The following is a 14,605-nucleotide window of genomic DNA, read 5'->3' as shown; positions in this document are numbered from 1 at the left end:
GGATATCACAAAGTTTAGTTTATTTCCTTGACTGTGATTTTTCCACCTGACCCAGTGTGTGCCTAGGGGTGACTGAAATTAAATAAATATTTTGACTTTTGGGAATGCAAGCTTCTTGAAACCTCCGGATTTGATCACTGCTATTTGGGTCCCTGACAGCTGTAACCTAGAAATGTGGGATTATACCAGACAAATAAAACTATATTTCTAAAAGTATGACAGCTTGGACTGACAGATTTGCAGCTGAGTGCAATTAAAGCAACAGCTATAAGAGAAAACAACTTTTTCCATTAGAATCAGCAACCTTTTTTTAAACAGAATCCAGTATATTCAGTAGAGTACAGATGTATAAAAAGGCAATGATTTGAGTAGATAGACCTTTGTAATATAAGCCACTGGAAGAAGTTCTTGGTGAACGTAAATCCTAATTACAATTGAGGCAATAATATTGTATCCTCAAATGTACAGCTGGGTGAATTTATTGATGTATATAAATAATGGCCAATGCAGCAAGCATTTACCTGAATTTCAATGCATGATTACAATTATATCAGGTTAGTCCAGTTGCATTATCACAGTCAAATGTAATTTTGTCCTAGTTATATTTTAAGAATATACCACTTGAGGCTCAGGAGAAATTAGTACCAAAACTTAGCAAATTGAGGACCAAAAAACATTGGCCAAAATGGTTTAATAGAAGTATGCAAAAAAAATATCGAGAAAGAAAATACAGCGCATACAAAAGGGATAGAGATTAAACAAAATACAAAGAATATGTTGAACTGCAAAGAGATCTTAAGAAAGGGATCAGGAAAGCAAAGAGGGAAATAGAAAGAAACATAGCTCAAAACTAATGCAAAGAGCTTTTATCAATACTACAACAGAGGTCAATAAAGGAGGAAGTGAAACAGATAAAGGGCAAAAATGGAAGTATCTTAGTAAACAAACCAGATGTGGCAAATTTTCTAAATGAGTATTTCAGAGGTTTTTACAAAAGAAACAACGGATAACATGCCACAGGTTAACAACCAGTCCAGTCAAACCCTAAGGGAGATCAGGATAAATGAGGAGGAGGTATTAAAGGGACTAGTAGAATTAAAAACAAACAAATCACCTGGGCCAGATGGTATATTTCCAACAGTACTTAAAGAAATGAGGGAAATTATTTATAGGCCGCTAAGTCAAATATTCCAAATGACACTTAGAACAGGGGATGTGCCAGCTGACTGGAAGATGGCAAATGTCATACCTATCCACAAGAAAGGGGACAAAAATGAACCAGGAAATTACAGACCAATCAGTCTCACCTGCATCACCTGTAAATGTTGGAAACAATGATTAGGTATTACAAAAATGTCCACTATAATTACAGTATGGGAGGAATTGAACTAGATGAAGTAATGCATGAGAAAGACCTAGGAGTCTACGTGGACTCCTCACTTTCTCCATCAAAACAATGTGGGGAAGCAATAAAAAAGGCAAACACAATTTTAGGGTATATTGTCAAAAGTGTACAATTTAAATCAAGGGCATAATGTTCAGACTGTACAATGCACTAGTTAGAGCTCATCTGGATACTGTGTACAGTTCTGGGCTTCACACTTCAAGAAAGATATCGCTGTTCTAGAGGCAGTTCAGAGGAGAGCAACCAGAATTATTCCAGGTCTGAAGGGAATGTCCTACTGAGAGACTGAGAGAAATGAACCTATTCACCCTGGAACAGAGGAGACTACATGGGGACTTGATTCAAGTCTTCAAAATCATGAAAGGCATCGACCACATCAAACCAGAGGAGCTTTTCCAGATCTGCAGGGACACAGATGGACTCGGGGACACAAATGGAAATTGGGCTTCAAGGCATTCAAGATGGAAAACAAGAGACACTTCTTCACACAGAGTTGTCACAATCTGGAACAAACTCCCCAGCGATGTGGTTGAAGCTGAAAATTTGGGAACATTTAAAAATAGACTGGATAGTATCCTTGGATCACTTGGTTATTAATGGACACCAAACGAGCACGATGGGTCGAATGGCCGCCTCTCATTTGTAAACTTTCTAATTGTTTAAATAAATATTTAAAACCATGTTATTAAAATGGAAAGTCTGTATGCTGTTTCTTTAAATGTAATCAGGTTTATTATTTATTTTGAAAAAAATATTGATTACAATATTCTTGTATTTATTTTATATTTTTGTTGCATCAACCTATGCATAGCTGTACTTATGAGTTCCTTTATGATGGCCAATGAATAAAATAAATACACATCCTTGTTTGTCAGTTTTAATAGGCACAGAAATCCAGGAACAGAAACATACTATTTTCCACTTGTGAATTGTGAATAATTTTTCAGCATTTTTAATTGCTTTTGATTGCTGGTCTTATTTGCTTCCAGCAACCCCACATGCAAACTATAAATAGTTTAGCTATACTAGTCCCTTTCCTTAAAATTTCCATTTTAAACCAATCAAAAGATTGGGTTGTCAAACTGTATGTTATTTCTGTTTATTTTCTTGTACACATCAAAAGTGCAAGTAGTGTCAAGAGCTGCAAAACAGTGCTATAATTTAATTAGTGAATTTGAAAACTGTTGTATGTAATTTACTTTACATCTGACAAATTCAATTATTAAACAACACCTTTCCTTTCACTTACATAATGTGTGAATTGTAAGTGTTTTCAAGGGCAATAATATCTCGGCATAAAAATAAAATATAAGATTAAACTATCCTGGTTTACACAATGAAGTGCACAATTGACAACTTATGCAAAAACTCTGATATAATATTTAGGAATGGTTGAGAATGTAGAAGCAAGAATTAATAAAACAGCTCTCAAACCTTAAAAAAATAAAACCTGTTCATAAAAGTTTGTATTTCTTAGTTTAATATTGTATATGTTCTCATAAAGAGAATGACTTAATACGGTGTATTGTTTAGTCTTCTTGAATTCAAGCCATTAATTCAACTGTTCCTTTAGTAATACAATATTTAGGATAGCAGAGCCTACTTACTGGAGATTCACAGATTTCAGTGCTGGAGGCAAGTGGATGTAATAAAGATACAAGTGATTAAAAAATCTCTGAACTTTGGATATACAAGGACAAAGGAAGAACCAACCTAAAAATTAGTTTTTAAAACTAAACCTATTAGAATTTATTTACAACCACAGAGCTTAATTTGAAAATAGTAGGCATTTGATGATGATAGAATGGTTATACTTCAAAAGGGCAAATATTGACTATAAATGAATACAATATTTTTTTCCAACATGTTTGCAATTGCTTATGCTGTTCATTCAGTGTTATGTAGCTTTGATTCATTTTTCAAATTGAGCTAATGCACATGCAACCCTGTTGTATGCAAATTAACGTAAGCTGCTTTTTTAACTCTGTCTGATGATAGTGACTTCATGGAAGATTTACACAAGTCTAAATATAGCATAATACATTATACTGCCTGAGGTAGAGCGGATTAAGATCTCAAATTAATAAATTAATATGTTCATAATTTTAGTCAGGCTGAATAAAGTGAAATTTCACAAACCTAAACATACAATAAGTGTCTCCTTGATGCAACTCATTTCAGAAAATGTGAACTTGAAGTAGACAACAGTTAAATGTATGGTTTTGAAACACTTTAAGGATGCCATTGTTGTGGTCATGTCTTTCATGCTTTGTGGTGCTTGGGATTACTTCTGCTATTATTGAGTATTTACACAGCAATCTACTGAAAATTCACTATTTTGCATATCATTCAATAGAATAAATGGAGAGCTGAATTGCAATATTTGAATCAAAACCATGTGACAGGAAAATACACTTTTCTGATAAAACAACACATCTTATTATAATCGTTTACTATACCTGTGCCTCCATAAATAACATTTTTATATGACCATAACCATAAGACTATTAGTCTAAAAACAACATGAACATCTATAACCTTCATCCAATAAGGGAGTATGGAGCTAGCTCTTGATGCCAAACATGAAGAGCCCCTTGGGAGTTAAACTTATGGTTTTTTTTTTAATATCTGTTTATATATTGGTCTAAAAAAAACTTAATTCCTTATAAAGTCTCTATAAGTAAAATTAGTTTGTTTAATGTTAGAAATGTTTCTGAAGTAATAAACGTATTATTTTGATGGGGTAGATTGATGTGATATTATACTCAGCATGGGGCTGATAATTTTTTGCTCTAGGTGACAATCCCCAAAACACTTTGTAATCCCCAGCTGGTTTGATGGGACTGATAAAGTGGACATTCAATTTAAATTATAAAAACTGACTCTGCCTTAATCATGTTCAAAATAAAGCACATCCAAAAGGGAATGGAAAGGTGTGATCATGAAGTAAATCTCGATGCTGCATTACACCATTCTATGAAATATTTAATAACACACGCAGTACTCCAATATCTGCTAGACGATGTAATTGAAGAAAATGTGGGAAATACATCATACTAATATGTGGGGGTTTAAATAATTTGTTTAGATGCATTCCTTCATAAAGATTGTAGGAATTTAATTTGATCCTGAAGGTATTTAAGAGCTCATGAGAGTGGTGTGGTACATTATTTACAATCTCTGCAACCCCAGCTGTGCTGCGGTATGATTAGACACTTAGCTGTACAGCTAGTGGTTTGTTCCACAAACAAGTGCAACTGTAAGATCAGAAGTGTTTGAGTGCCTTTCAGCTGAACCCATTCATTGCTATTCTATTTTATTGTATTTCCCTCCCAGTGTTCATATAGCTTAGGCCATTAAATCAAGACATATGTGGGCAATAAGAACTGAAGCTACAGTTTGACAGCGGCTTCAACTGACCTAAAAAACTAAAGCACAGGTTACAGAGTCTGATAAAGGTTAAACTCTGATATGCATGTCAAAAATAATGTAGTGGACAAAAAAGTTAAATGTCAAATGCTAACTGTTTTCTTATTTTAGTGGGAATCGTATTGGAAGAAGCAGCATTGAAAATGTTCTTAACCATTTAGCTGCCACTTATTTGTCTTTTCATTTGAACTAAAATACTACATAGCAGTATCAATCATTATAATTGCAACAATACAGCTGTGTAACATGAGTTTTTCACATTACCTTTGATCCTTCTAGGCTTTACATCTTCTAACGCAAGATAGTTGACCTCTTCAAACTAAAAACTCAAAAAGTATATTATAAATTAATGCCCTGTTATTTTCACTTGATAAATAGTGTAAATTATACGTTTACGCAATGATTAAAACTGCGCAGTAAATCATATTTATGTTTGGTTTTTCCCAGAACCACCGAATGACTGAATGTCAGTTTAAATGTCATTAGATAAAATGATGATCTAGATGATGTAGAAGAAGAGTATATGTGCAATAAAGAGCTTGTCTTGATAGTGTCTAATTTGACTTGTTGTTTGACTTGTTTACATGATCCTTGACTATGAACTCTAGTGTTGAGCTGGAAGTCAACAATACAAAATGTTGACTACAGTAAGCAATGTCTGGCTGAAGGGTTTGGCAAAGAGACATGTAACCTAAGCCATTTGGATTACTGGTCAGAATCCAGACCAGATTGCTTAATCACAAAGAAAGCATTTTCTATCTTCTGACATTTTAGCTATCAGTTTTACAGAGGACAAAATGTTCACCTCAAAAAGCTACACAGTCAGCAGCCTCTTCCTGGCAATGGTTCAACCCATTTTATAAAAAGTAAAGTACAAAACCAAAAAATAAACCACCAAAAAGGCAACATATGAATTATGCCAAATACTAAGGTCAATTTAGATTGGAAAACAAAATGCATGAAATAAAGGAACATGCCATTCAAATAATGCATGCAACAAATGTACATAATTGAACATAGTTTTCAGCCGAAAGCCCTTTGCCTTCTCATCCCAACTCATCTCTCAAGGAACTGTCAAAGTTGCTGGAGACCCACTCCACATCTTAAACCCAGTCCTGTGTGTGTAGTTAGTTGTTGACACTCACACTTGTATGAGCAGTAATAGATGCCTGAATAAATAAATATTCTAAACAAACTGTGCATTGCATTCTGGTATATCTTTCACCAGGTAGTCCATTGTTCAATATAACAAATTACTGAGCTGGGTCTTCTTTGGCACCGCAATGTATGTTCATATTTCTAAGATGATAGTTTCATAAAGTGAGAAAAATTGTGTGTCTCCTTGATGTACTCCTATGCAGATCTTGATCTTGTCAGTGCCTTGGTGGAGTCAGATTGAATATGTGGTATTCATGCAGATATATTTGATAAGATTAATGTTCCTGAATGTTCTGATTTAGAGCCCTGTCTGATGCTTCTAACTGATCAAGTAATTATATATAGCCTATATACACGTATATTAATAAACTAAACAGACACATTTTTATTTAGAGGCAATTAGTGCCATGCATTATGTATAAATGTGGTTTAATTTACCAATCTGCTTAGTTAAGTGTCCTATTTTAACCTGAAGTTACTGACATACTTGATAATATGTATCCCTTGAATATAGACCAGACAAATGCTAAAATAATTAAGCTAGCTGGAAATGACCATATAAATATTAAAATGAATCTATCCTAAATAATACATTCACATTGTTTCATGTTTTTCCAGTTTGTTTTCCTTACTATTATACATATGTATTATTATGTTAGTTTGTGCTGCTGAAAATAATCTATAATATGATCGTCTTTTATTACTAAAAAGCAGAGTAAATAAACCAATAAATAAATAGCATGTCAGAAATCAAAATACATAATACATAATTCAGTCCTTATGCTCCATGTAAAGCACAATTTTGATGTTATAAACAAATATGAATGCAGTGTGAAATGTCAGTGTAATAGCTAAATGTAATGGTAGATAGAACATCTAATGTAAAGCAGGCAGATTTCAGGCTTAACCACAAAAGACAATATTAATACTTTGCCCTCTGTGTAACATGCAATTTACGAAAAAAGCAAGACATGATTTATGAACTAATTTCTGTGTACAAAATGATATACTATGGTTGTCAGGGTGTGACAACATTTAGTCAACCATTCCTTTTTCTACATAATTATTACAGGTCAAAGTACACCATTATTTAATTGAATTCTTGTATTTTGTTCCCTTAAAAATAAATGAACTGCCTGCCAGACCATAACAAAATCTCTCGTGTTCCTCTGAAAATGCTACATTTCATGACAACAACATAATTCATTACACAGCCGAAACATCTATTAAATGATGCACAGTTTGACAGCCTTGTGTCTAATTGATTAATCTGTTGGTACATTATCACAAACAATTAGGTAAATATTCTAATGCATGCTATCTTAAATTAATTACCTATAGCATGAATAAAGGACCACTGGATGATCGCACCACATTTCCAATTTCCATTTAATAGAGCAGAAAACATGTAGAAACACAGGAAGGCCAGATTGGTATTTAACTAAACTAGAATGTGTGGGAGGGAGGTTCTGTCAGTTCCTTTTACACATGCCTTCCACCTATAAATTAATCGAAGCACAAATATGAATAGATATACACACATATATCTTAATAGGTCTTTGAGAATGGGGAATGGTGGACAGAGGTGCAGCTCATAAACTTCTGTTAGAATGAGGAGAATATTTAAAATGTCTGCAAAGGCCACTATACCAAAGATATTGGTCAAAGGGACACACAAGAATGTCAGCTTTGTTTAGCTGCTGAAAATAATTGTATGCAAAAAAAATGGGCTTGTTTAGCAATTGAAAATGGTCTCCCAAGTTGCATAACCTCAACTATTTGAAATGTTATACTTGTTTTGCATTGTGTCATGCACACACAGGTCTGAGAAGCATGTAGCACATGATTACTGTCAGTTTAACTAGTGATTACTGCCAGTGGGTCTAGATCTTTTGGCAAAGCGGAAACTTGCCTGACTAAAGCTTTACAGTATATTTGAGATTAAATGTATTCAGTAACCTCCTTCTATAATCTTTACTGCCACTGTACGCAGCAGATACAAATGCATAATTGCTCTGAGAAGGTACATACATCGACAGAGGTATTCAAAGTAAACAATACAAAATAGTTTCCAGATTAATTTCAATTAAAAAAAAAAAAATATTTGAATGGGCAGAGTAAATCTTCTAAGGGAATTCCATCCAGCCAAAGCACTGGGATTAAAACCCCACCTGTTGTCCTGGCACCATTAACAAACCCAGACACCATCTTAGATTTACATTTCATCCAAATAGTATGCCTCTTATCCCAGCAACCTCTACCCACAATGCTGTGTTGTTAGAGTATGGTGTCTTTCCAATCCATTCCATTTCTTAGACCCGGATTTGTAAAAAAATAATACTTTTCTGAGAATCTCCATTCTTTTTCACTTACTGTAAAAGATTATGTCCAGGATTATTTAAGTTTTGCTTTTAAGACTGTAGCATTCATAAAAGGGAAATTACTGAATTTCCTAAGTTTAATGGTCATATTAAAGAAAAAAAAAAGGCAGACAGAAGAAAGTTGAATGCATATACAGTAGTATTACTGTTATCTACAGTATTGCCACCATTACTATCAGACAAAGTATTGCCCCCCAGTGTCCCAACTAACCTTTAGCCTATTGCTTACTGGAACCATTTTATTTACATTTTGTATCTGCCTAACCTTCAACATTCACATCCTCTGAGAGGTGGCTGATTTTGTAAAGGGGGATCAAAAGGGGTGGCAGCACCAAAGTTTGCCCTAGTATACAGCTTCAAATCATTCTTGCAATTGTCTCTCCAGGCCAAAAAGATAGGCTGTCCTGCACTGCCCTTCATTATAAGCAGGATCACCACTATCAGCAAGCACCCTTTTTTCCCTCTGACTGACGTTGCTTTGTTTCCCTTTGGCACAGTAACAAAATGTTAAGCAGGGAATTTATTAAAGCAATGACTTTCAAAAGAAAGTCTGTTCCCAGAGGAAGGGATGGGTGACATCCTACAATTGGGGCCAGGATGGCAGCAGCTTAAAATCCCACGGTGCTCTCACGGTTCATAAGCTGTATCGTGTGAAAATTGGAAACATTTGTGATGGGTTGTAGAAGATTTTTTAGCACCGGTTGAATAGTGTAGGTAAGTGATTACACCCCCTTTCCACTAAAGCTTTGGGCAAAATGGTAGCATTGTCAGTGAACACTGTGACTTGCAGTGACAGTCAAACCAATTGCCTCATGCCATGTAGGTAATATACATCCAATAAGGTCAAATGACCAAACTCTACATAAGAAACCCAATATTCAGCATTGTTGTGCATTGGTAACTTGTATTAACAGATATATATTTTGTATCTATATGTTTAAGTATGAGGTATTGTTTTAATGCAATAGACACCTGTTTATAAAATAAATAAATGTTATTTTAATTAAAACTGCTTCATTCAATTCAGTTTACAGATTGTAAAATAAGAATGGATACTACATGTAGAAATAACCATTTTAGAACAGAGTATACATACTATTGTTCTCCTTAGTCTAAATTATTCAATTTTAAACCATTCCTCCATCTTCCTGGAAATGGTATTTATTTTCTTTAGTTTTCAGCTCAGTCTTTATGAACAGTCACCTGCAAGCCCATTATAACTGTCAGTCTCTCAGTGTAGTGTCTCTATAATACCACTAGACAACCAAGATGGATTGTATTGGATATCTGATGCACTACAGGTATCACCCATGCACAGGGCCGACCCTAGCCTTTTGGGGGCCATAGGCGAGATTTGATTGTAGGGGCCGCCACCTCGCCACAAAACATTTTAGTGGTGCCCATCTTTATGGCAGAGAGAAAATGTTTAGATAAAACTAAGAGAGACACAAACATTTAAATAGTGCACATCACAGAACATGTATTGCACTTTAACATACACTGAAATAGATGTTGTAATACATACACATTTAAATGGTACACTCTGCACATTGAAATAACATCAATAACTAATACACAGATTAGGTTAAAAAAAACACCCACACCATAAATATAAATAATCAGTACTGAAAATACTATGTTACACAATGCACATTAAAACACAAAATGTATATATATATATATATATATATATATATATATATATATATATATATATATATATATATAAAAAATACAATACTATCAAAAATCATTCGCTGACAACTGGCAAACTACTGTACTACACTACTACACTACTAGTTATCATCATTTGAATGGCAACTGCAGTAGGCTAGCTATCAAAGTGATGTGACCCTCCACCACAAAACCAGTCACATCACCAAAAAATTTTCAAAAATGTGATTATTACTTCATCTGATTGAGCTGGATTATTGCTTTATATATAATAGTTCATTGCTGACAAAGTTATGACATTTTAAAGTGATACTACTTGGAATATACAAAACGGTTGTTAAAGTTCCAGTGACATTCTCTTCATAAACTCCTCAGTAAATTTCATAAACTTATATCCATCATCCGCATTGCCATTAACCATGAAGCGTCCATCAGCAACTTAATTTACTTTGAAACCCACAATAAAGGGACCAGTTATCTTGCACTTTTAAAATGTGACAATTGCAGGCTATATTATTTCAGACAGTAGCGTTTGCACATAAACTACTTGCTGTGGAAATGGGCTTATTTCCAAATTGTTTGTGGTGAAGCGTCATATATTTTCTTTTAATTTATAACTGCAAAAATGTAATCCATCAATTATCACATTGCAGCAGCATTTAGAACTAGCAGGTCATTCATTCTGTCATTGCACCTTAACAGTTGGTTGGCTAGTTTTCTGCTTACATGGTATGTTGTGTTAATTTCAAAGCTAACAACTGATTCTGATTGAAAATTAGTTAGATAAAAGCTAGCTTGTTGCATGCACTGAGGTCACACACAAGCATCACTTGACAATTGAGGTGAAATTAGGAATAACGTCTGATACATGCCTCTACCTTGCACCTTCTTGTCCTTGTCCTTTTTTCTGCATTGTCTTTTAAAAGATGGCATCGCTCTCTCTCTCCACCTCCACACTCTCGCATCAGCAGCACCACTGTAACCTGCGCCTCACCTGCCCCCTCCACACTAGTTCACGTTTTTAGGGGCACTCACGCTACATCTCTCTTACTCCGCTCGTAGCCGACATATTGTGCACAGCCCAAAAGCGCTCTGTTGGATTTTATTTTTATATAATTTATATTTTAGGGGCCCTTTGGTATTCTGGGGCCGTAGGTGACTGCCTAGTTCGCCTGTACGTTGGGCTGGCCCAGCCCATGCATGGACCCTTTCATTATGTGTTGCAGGACTTGATTTCCCCCCCATTATTTTCAGATTTGGTTGTTTTAATAATCCCTTTGAATAAGCATCTTCATTTTCAGGCATAACTGCAATATGAATTCATGGTTCCCAGCACACCTGTCACAAATGCTTCACCTCCCTTTAGCAGGCCCTCAATACAATTATGTGGAAATTATTTAAATGAAATACTGCCTTGATCTATTTTTCTACATTATGTAGCCAGCACTTCCTAACATAAAATGAGGAGAAAAAGAAATAGATCCATGCTATTATATTCTATAAAGAAAATGAGTCACGCTGTACCGTTGAACTATAATACTTAAATATTATAAACAGTGCATTTCTGAATACAGAGGTTTGGTGAAGATATTTCAAACATTCTATTGGAGATTCATTTAGATACTTTAGAAAAGTAAATGTGTTTTATGTGCCATGACATAAAACGTTTTTTACATTTGTCTTGTTTTGTAGTATATGTCTTACATTTATACACATCACCATGGAAATTTCTTCTTATTCTCATTTCACAACTGATACAGCTGAATACTCATAAGAAGGAAAGAGAGAGAGAGATATACAGTACTAATGTATTAGAAGAATAAGGTGGAAGGCTGTTGCAGATATAATTCAGTTGGAATCCTGCACAATTTTCTCAACTGTTCAAAACAGGTGGTTATTTGTTGAAAAATAAAAAGGATTTTGTAGAAATAAAAATACATAAACTATTATATATATATAAAGCATTTGGATGTAGAAGGCATTAATTAAACACTCTGTTCATTTCCAAGACACATTAGCATGCATTCTTTGTTTCTTCATAGCAGCGAATTCCAGAGTTCTGTGATATTTTGGAAAGCAGATTATTGTATAGCAGGCAAAAATGAAAAACAAAGGTGCCCAAGGATGTTTTTTGAAATATTAAAAAAAAAATTGCTCTGTAGTCTTTGCCAGATACTTCACCCTTAGATATACCATTTGCTTAAATTATATTTTGTGGATTTTCTTATATAGAAACAGAAAAATAAAACCAATAAGAATTCATGAAAAAAAACATAATAATAATAATGATACATTATTTATAGATAGATAGGATAAATAAGACAGAACTTTGCTACTAGTAAATCAATGCTCTCCCTTAAAAGTAAAAGTATGCAATGGGTTTCGTATGCATATTTTTTACTGTGCATACCTGTGTTTCCTTGATTTTTATCAGCTTTACTTTGAGATGAATGTATGTTAAATATAATACAATTTATAATTCAACAAGTGATGTTAACAGTGATGTTATTTATATTTGCTAAATTGGGATATATGTGTACTTACTTTGATTGGTGGGCAGGATTGCCATATTTGCCCAAATATAAGACGACCCAGAATTTAAGAAAAATAAGAATATATATATATATATATATATATATATATATATATATATATATATATATATATTACAAATATGTACCATATTATATCAGACAGATAAGACAACTTCAGCAATGAAAGCAGAAAAATAAGCACCGCTTTACTATCCAGTAGGGGGTGTCAGTGATACCATTTTCTGATCCAGTAAATCCCTGTTAGTTGCTTGTAATGCAACAATCCAGGTTTGTTTTCAATATGGTAATATCACAAAAAAGATAGCTTTTGGATCCATGAAAGGATTTCCTCAGGTTTTTTTTTTTGGTTGTTGTTGTTGGTGGGGGGGAAGGGGTCTTACTATGCTTTAGCTGACACCAAAGCTTTTAACAATTAGTTGATACAGCTTATTGGACAACCAATGATCTTAAGATAACTTCTTCATAATCCATTTTATATTTGACCGTATTATTGTATATTCTTTCCCACATAATCACTGCAGGTTATTCCTATTTTTTTAATTTATGATTATAATTAGCAGGAGCAAATGAGGGCACTGTTTTCTCAGTATTCCCTTTAAAATCATTGATATATAAAGTATATGTTTCATAGTTGTGTTGTATTTATCATGCACATGATTTGTCAAACCCACATGAGGGGGTCATTCAGTAAATCACCAACGGACTTCTAGTACAATAATGCAGGCACTGTTGGCTATTAAACACTGTTTTAAGAGATATTGAAATAGAATATATTTGTTCTGTGGTAGAATAAGCAATTTCGCATTATATGAGTACTATTTACCATTATAATTACTGCATGTGTGTGGGCTGGTATGTGTGTTAGATTATGAAAAACAGAATTGTTTGAATTATGCAGTATGTACCATAATTAATTGAATTCCTTCAGCTAGCCATTGACATGCAAAATCCACTTCACTAAGAGGTCAAAGGTTTGGGATTCCTTCGAGCAGCTTAAAAATAGCTTTCTAACAAAATATTTAAACAAGGTGATTTTAATGATGCAAGACAACATTTTTGACTCCTGTTTAACATGTGATGACATACTCCATTGCATAGTAAATGGTGAATAAATGGAAAAAGCAAGTCAGAGAGGCTTTCTGCACAATAAAGCCGGAGCACTGGATAGTGTTTCTTCTTTGCACGTAGTTTGCTTCTTTCAACTATTAACCTTCCCTAGAGTTTCTTCTTTTTTTAGAAAACACCACATGCAAATTATGATTCCCATTATATATATTGATAAAAAAAGGTTTGTGGCTGCTGTATATAGTAAGAGAATCACTTACAAAGGCTATTGATTAATAACACTAGCTGTACATAAATACAGCTGGGAGATGCTTGACATTTAATTAGGTTTTTCAAGAACCGACAGTGTAAAACAAAGGTTTTATTTCATTTTTTCCCAGGGATATGGTTAAAATAAATGTATAGGTTTTCATAAGTGTTTTATTTTTTTTGTTGGGGGGGTGGTTGTTAATTAATACTTATATTCTAAAGAAACACAGACTCTCAATTCAGTAGGTGAAACACTGATAACAGTTTGTAACCACAGATGTATTGTTATAGAAACACTACATTTAATTAATCTATGGAAAACTAAATATGCAAAATATGCATGTATTTCCCAACAGCTCAAAGAATAACATGTTTTTTGCCCCTGCATATAGCAGAATAATGTAGCTAAAGTTAACAGAGCAATAGTCATAAATTAATACAAGCCTCTGCATACAAAGCTCTTATGGCTATTCAAACAAATAAAATACTAAAACTGCTAAATGTAAACTATACAAACTGATAGAAAATAAACTTCTAGACGGTAGGTATATGGCAACTGCAAGAGTAGACAGTAATACATGCTACACTAAAATAAAGGACACAAAGAAGATAAACAGAACGGAGTCAAAGGCCTCAAGTGCGGTACTGGGCCGCCTCAGGAAGGCAATGAGCCGCCTGGTCATAAAGAG

The sequence above is a fragment of the Amia ocellicauda genome, chromosome 10 (genome assembly GCF_036373705.1).
Source record: "Amia ocellicauda isolate fAmiCal2 chromosome 10, fAmiCal2.hap1, whole genome shotgun sequence".
NCBI classification, from domain to species: Eukaryota; Metazoa; Chordata; class Actinopteri; order Amiiformes; family Amiidae; genus Amia; species Amia ocellicauda.
This window is presented reverse-complemented; position numbering follows the sequence as displayed.